General features: G+C 37.4%; 1 protein-coding gene across 2 annotated transcripts in view; it reads left to right on the top strand.

Moving 5' to 3' along the window:
* Window positions 1-792: 792 nt before the first annotated feature.
* The window catches only part of spop (speckle type BTB/POZ protein), a 94853-nt gene continuing 89388 nt past the window's right edge, over window positions 793-6257 (top strand). For both annotated transcript variants that reach the window (XM_005726205.2, XM_005726206.2), the window contains exon 1: window positions 793-897. The gene's annotated coding sequence lies outside the window, so the exon portion shown is untranslated. The remainder of the gene's footprint in view (window positions 898-6257) is intronic.

Below are 6257 nucleotides of genomic sequence, written 5' to 3'. Positions count from 1 at the left end.
TCGTTATGTATATTTGTTGTACAGAATGTGACTTCTGAAATACTTAAAGGGTTTTGTCATATTGTGTTAAGTTTTTGGAATTTCACACATAATATCACAAATCTTTTACATTTTTTTAAATTATTTTTTGATTTTACAACTAATAATATAATGAATCTCACACATCAGTGCATATAAAATATATGACATCCATAGAAACTTAATCTAATGTGACTATAAGTATTTATATATACTACACAGAAAATATTAGCTATAGCAATGATATAACGTGTGAGGACAAAAGAGCTTGTTGTCTCAAAATGCACTCATGGTTTCTGCCTGATGGTTTAATAATAATCTGGAGATAAAGGATTACAATCCTTGATGGTTTGATTCAGCAATCTCTGGTTTCTCAATTAACAATTATTTTAAAATATCCTCTCTTCTTTTCTTATTCTGGTTATAATTAAGGGCCACTAAATTATTTTGAGGTCAAGGGAAAAGCTCCTTGTTTGAAATACTTTTAATTTAGAGCAACTCAGACTACAAACCTTTTACCATAACTCAGTGAATTTCTTATCTGAGGCTTATTCTTATTATGTGCCCTTTGCTTTCTTTTAATTCTTATCTTAAAAAACGAAAAGAAATTCCTACAGCTAAACCAAACAAAATAAAGAAAATGTAGTTTGTCTACGAGTGATAGTAAATGTGCTAGTCTACTGATTTTGATGACAGACAGCTGCTCGTAATTAAATAGGAAATTTGTATATTCCCGTAACACCCAGAGTCAAAACCAAAACAATCCCAGCATGGCCAGTCGCTTATTGGGCGTTCGGACACGTCACAGTCTAACCCGGAAGTGCAGTGACAGCTCTTGTCAAAAATCCTTCATCTCTTTCGTTCAAGTGCGAAACAAAGGTGAGTTTTAAAGATGTAAAATGAGCTCTTCATATGCCTGTTATTTACGAATTTTATTGATTCCTTTATGGTAAAGTGCGTTTAAAGTTTGGCCGTAATTTAACGCTGGAAGCACTTTTACAGAGCTTCAATATTAGCCGCTAGCTGGCTATTGTTAGCAGGTAGGTAGCGGCTCGGGACTTATTTATACTGTTTCCGTTTCTGATTCACTTTTCCGCGGATTGTTTTGTGCAATTTTATGCCATGACTGTCACGTCTGGGTTGTCACGGCAAGAGTTATCAGTCTGAACGTTTCCACATGGATATGCAAAATAATGAGACCCATGTTAGAAAAAAACATGTTATGCTTCATCATGCCTCAGTATCCTGCCAAATAGTGACCACGGCTTCTCCCCTCTGTTGCTTCCCAATGCGCAGTGCAGGACAGCTGCAGGTTTCAGTCTGCCAGAAAGCATCTGAAAAGAGAGAGTCAAGCAGAAAGGCTACTGCAATGCAGGCTGTAGTACCTCTGCACGGTGGCTGGGGAAAAAACTGGTGACTTTTAGATAAAGTAATGAACTCAAAGTTCTATGAATAACTTTTTTTGTGATATCCAAATTCAAGGATCTAACCCACAACTATTTAAATGAAATATGGAATGGCAAACATTTGGTACTGGAGCTACAAAAACTAGTAGTTTGTTGGTTTATGAAAAAATAAATAAAAAAATCAGAAAACGTCTTTAAGATTTCAGTAGACCTTATAGAAACCCCTAGGGGGGATTTGGCTTTTATTAAAATGAGAGAAGACTTTATCTTTTGCTTTGTTCAATTTAATGTTTTTTTTTATTTTAGTTTAGCTGATACATATAGACCAAGTTTAATTAAAAAATAATGATCAGATTAATCAGTAATAGCAATAACTGTTGCAGTCATTAGAGTTGGATGACTGAACAAATATCTACTGCTAATTGGCCAAGTCCATTGCCATTGGAGGAAGGCGGGGATTCTTTTCTTTTTTGTGAATTTTGTTATTTAATTTACCTAATTTAGTAGCCTGCTTCTTTCATAATTATTAACTTTTGCAGCTCCTTTGAAACCAAGTACTAATAGGAACTACCAGATGGATTTGTGCTGACGCTAGTACATGCCAGTGCTACGGTATTGTTTGGGCTGCAGAAAGGCAAGAAACAGGTAATTTTAGCCCATTGCTCAGTGTTTTGGCATCATAATATCTCGTACATAATTGAAATATGAGTTAATAGATATTATCGCTGTGAAATAAACATGATCAAATGCTTTCATAGCGTTTCATAGGTACATACCTGCTAAAAACAGGACATTTAAGTCCGTTGCTTGGTGGTTGCTAGGCAACCTTGTGATATCTGATAAAGGTAAGAGCCTTCAGGGGTCCAAAGCTGTGTCCATACTGGAAGCGTTGTGATGACTAGAGACCATAGAAAGGGAAGGAAATTTTGCAACTTAAGTGACTACAGGCAAAATAACCTGGTTTCAACTTTTCTGGAGTTCTAGGCGAGCGACGGACAGCATTATCAAAAAGAGCAGAGGATACCTTTGACTGGCATATGACCTGGTGGTAAATACATTAGTGGGTTACCTAGGCAACTAGAGCCTGGAATGTCTGTCAGGGACGAGCAGTCGGCTTCAAAGTGATGCAAATTGCTTCCAGTGTGGACAGAGCTCAAGATTTACTAGTGTGCCAAGTTTAGATCCTTGGGCTCTGATAATGTGGGTGTATTATATTTATGTATGTTTTATATTAAGATTCTCCTGTAGAATCTGGGAGTAAGAAGTCTGTTGTGAGAGTAGTGTGCATGTGGTAGCGAACCTGGCGAGGTGGAGGTATGCACTGAAGAGAAGAGGAATGAAAGTCAGTAGAAGCACGACAGAATGTGTATGAATGAGAAGGACACAGGTATATCGGTGAAGGTGGAAGAGTTTAAATGGGTGCCTGAGGTGATTTGTGACAGAAGGACGTCAGCAAAAGTGAAAGAAAGGGTGGCAGAGTTGATGAAACTCAGATTTTCACTGGGAGTACCCAGGATGGACAGGACTCGAAATAATTACTTCAGAGGGACAGCTCAGGTTGAGCTCTTTGGAGACAAAGTCAGAGAGGCAATGCTAAGATGGTTTGAACATGTGCAGAAGAGAGATCGGGGATGTATTTGAAAAAGGATGTTCAAGATGGAGTTGCCAGGAAGACCACAGAGATCATTTATGGATGAAGTGAAGGAGGACATGCGGAGGGTTGGTGACAGAGTAGAATACTAGGGATTGGGTGAGATGGATGCAGATGATCTACTATGACAACTCATAAAGGGAGCAGCCAAAAGAAGAAGTAAAATTCTTGTTGCACCATGTTCCCAATGGAACAAAACAAGACAGTTACTGTGCTAAGTGACACTGGACTTAAATTGGTGCTGAATGTCAATTCACCTTTGAGATCTAGACCAAAATGTGTGGTTGTGGACCCTGATCATTTGTTTCTATTAAGAGGCTTAAGGGTTTCTCATCCTGTTGCCTTGTAAAGGTCCCTCTTCTTGCTGGATTCATGTTTTAAAACCCAAAACTCACTATTGTGGCTATAAGGACACCAAAAGCTGTTTTTTACACATCATGCTGGAATAAATGACCAGATCTAACAGTGCATCCTTAAAATAATTAGGTGGCCATCTGAAAGGGCAGGTAAACATGTCTCATTTCGTATTTTCTATTAGTGATGTGACAAAAGTTGGTGGAACACTTTTTTTTGCAAAGCTGAATTTCCTAGTAAAAGATCTGCTAAGTGCTTGCTAAAAATTCAGCTGGTTTGTCCCACAGAGTTTTCTGCTCAGCTGTGCTGCGATTGTATGCATGAGCAAAGGGCATGTGGGAGTTCAGAAATGCTCTGAATGGGAGTTTGGATTGATTCAGAAGATTCCATGGTGAACAAATTTGAATCCCAAAAGATAACTCTTTGACTGGCTTAGCATTTTTCTCATTTTATCTTCTTAAACCGTGACACATCCACACATTCTTCACATATCTGTTGGTAAAGACAGATTCTTGATGTACAAGTTCGTGACTTGTTTTGGTGTGGAGGGAAATTGAATTTTTTATTAAACTGCAGCTCATTGCACAAAATAAAATACTGACTTCGTTCCTCAAGCTTACAATACGGTCGAACTATGCAGATTCAGGATCTGAATTTCAACATCCAGTCAGTTTTGTGTAACAGCTGTTGGCACTTAAGTCACAGTTGTCTAGCTGTGACTGTAAAAGATGTGATGTCACATCATTGTTTTTATTGTGTTGGTATGGAAGTGTTTTGTTCACTCTCCGGACATTGTTGTGTCTGTCAGAAAAGGAAGTAGATGCAAACTGGTAAACTTTCGGTTCATATTCTGAATGCAGGTGAACTAATCTACTGTTTAAGAACAGGACTAATGAAACTAACAGTGTAGTTTTGGTAGATATTTCAATATGACATATATGGAAAGCAGTAGATGTATAAATGAAATCAACCAGGTGTCCAGTCCAATTTCTTTGCTAGTTTAATGGCCCTTTAGTCATAAATATTTTTTGTTGTAACTTTTTAAACCAATTTCAATTAAAATTAAAACCATTTTGATTAAAATAAATAAAGTAAAACATTTTTTTTAATTTCATGTGTCCCATTTAAAAAAAACAAAAAAACAAAAACAAAAAAAACCAAACAAAAAAAGTTTTGCTTTCACTGTGGTGCAGCTGCCTCAGTCTGTCTTTAGCCACCACTCTGTGGTCTTGAGCAATGTCCTTTCCAATTTGATTAGTTACATTTCACAAGTAATAGCCTGTTAATGCTGAAGGCCACTTTGCCACAGACAGGCACAGAGGAGCAGCTTTTCAGAGTTTTGAAGGTATAACAGATATTTCCCAAGTTGCAATAAACACAATAATCCTATGATTTATTTCTTTGAAGACAAGCACTCTGTTTTCCAGTTACATTGACTGATTAAAGCACTTTATTACAGTAATCATACAGTTCACTCAAATGTGATGCTAGAGCTTTACTGTATGAATCGGTAGCATAAATATACTTTTATTTTAATTACAAATAATTAGTAATGTTTTTGAGTCTAAACAAAAAACACCCAAAACAACAAAAGAAAACCAAATAGGTTCCTTAGTCACATGGTTTTGGGTTATAAAAATTTTTTAATTATACCTTTTCTTATAGTTAGCTGTGAATGCTCAGTGAGTATATGCATGCAATGAAGCTAGCATTTGGTTGAGATCATTATGTTATTACTATTGTAAATGTCCTTTTTATATTTTTTCCACTAGTATGCATGATATAATAGGATATAATGACTGTTAATTTAAACATATAGGTAATTGTGACTTTGTTGTGCCAGCGTCAGTCTTTCTTCACTTTTAGGCCAGCAGTTGTTTTTATTTTTTATTTATTTTTTAAATCTGTACTAGGAAATTTATTATTTTTCCACAGTTCTTCAAAAGCCATTTAAAAAAACAAACCAAAAAAAACACAAACTTATGTTTTTGTGTTTCTTGTGTGTGTGTGTGTGTGGGTTGTGTTTTTTTTTTTTTAAATCTGAGTGAACTGCCCAAATAAATTCTATGTAAGAGGAACACGGATCAGGCTGTTAACAAGATCAGTTTGGAGGGGACAGGCCAGATGCTGTGTTTCATATTGCTGAGCTGTATGCATCAAAAGTGGTTATTAGACAGGTGGCCTTTCCATAGACTTCCACCTGGCAGCTGGCAGATAGGCACACTTTTTCCTTTTGTATCTAGCTGTGTGTGTGTGTGGACTGAGACCACTTGTCTCGATTTAAAAGTGCCTTTCTGGCTTCTCGTATTCCTCAAATTTAAACTCTTACAGTGATGTGTCGCGCTCTCCCTCTAGTTGACTGTGTCCATTCAGCTCGCTGCTGTATATTAAACTATTCAACCACTCTGTTAGATGTTCTTTACACACAAGCGCCCAGCTGCAAAGAGCCCCCCGCCCCTTCATATACTACAAGATGCAGCCATTTGGTTTATTTACGGGTGGTGCTTCTGTAACTGCTGGGAATAGGCCAAGAGCCAATCGAAGCACACGGTGGAGGCCAGGCTAATAGAATCTGACAGGAATGGAGTCATAGAGGCCGCTCAGGCATCGTAAAGCTGTCGCTGTTTAAGCCCCTAAATTTGTCGCTATTACCTGCTTGCCTCTCTCTTTACATGGGCAAAGAGTGCACCCGTGTTCCTGAGTTTGAGATGATGTTGTTACTCATCTTTGCTCATTTCAACACCAAATGAGTACGTCGGTGTGTGCGCACATGCTTGTGTATTTTCAGGGTCAAATGCAGAGCGCATTGAAAAATGGATCAATGATAT

The sequence above is a fragment of the Pundamilia nyererei genome, unplaced genomic scaffold (assembly GCF_000239375.1).
Source record: "Pundamilia nyererei isolate P.nyererei 1_Seehausen unplaced genomic scaffold, PunNye1.0 scaffold00018, whole genome shotgun sequence".
Lineage (NCBI taxonomy): Eukaryota > Metazoa > Chordata > Actinopteri > Cichliformes > Cichlidae > Pundamilia > Pundamilia nyererei.
This window is presented reverse-complemented; position numbering and strand designations above follow the sequence as displayed.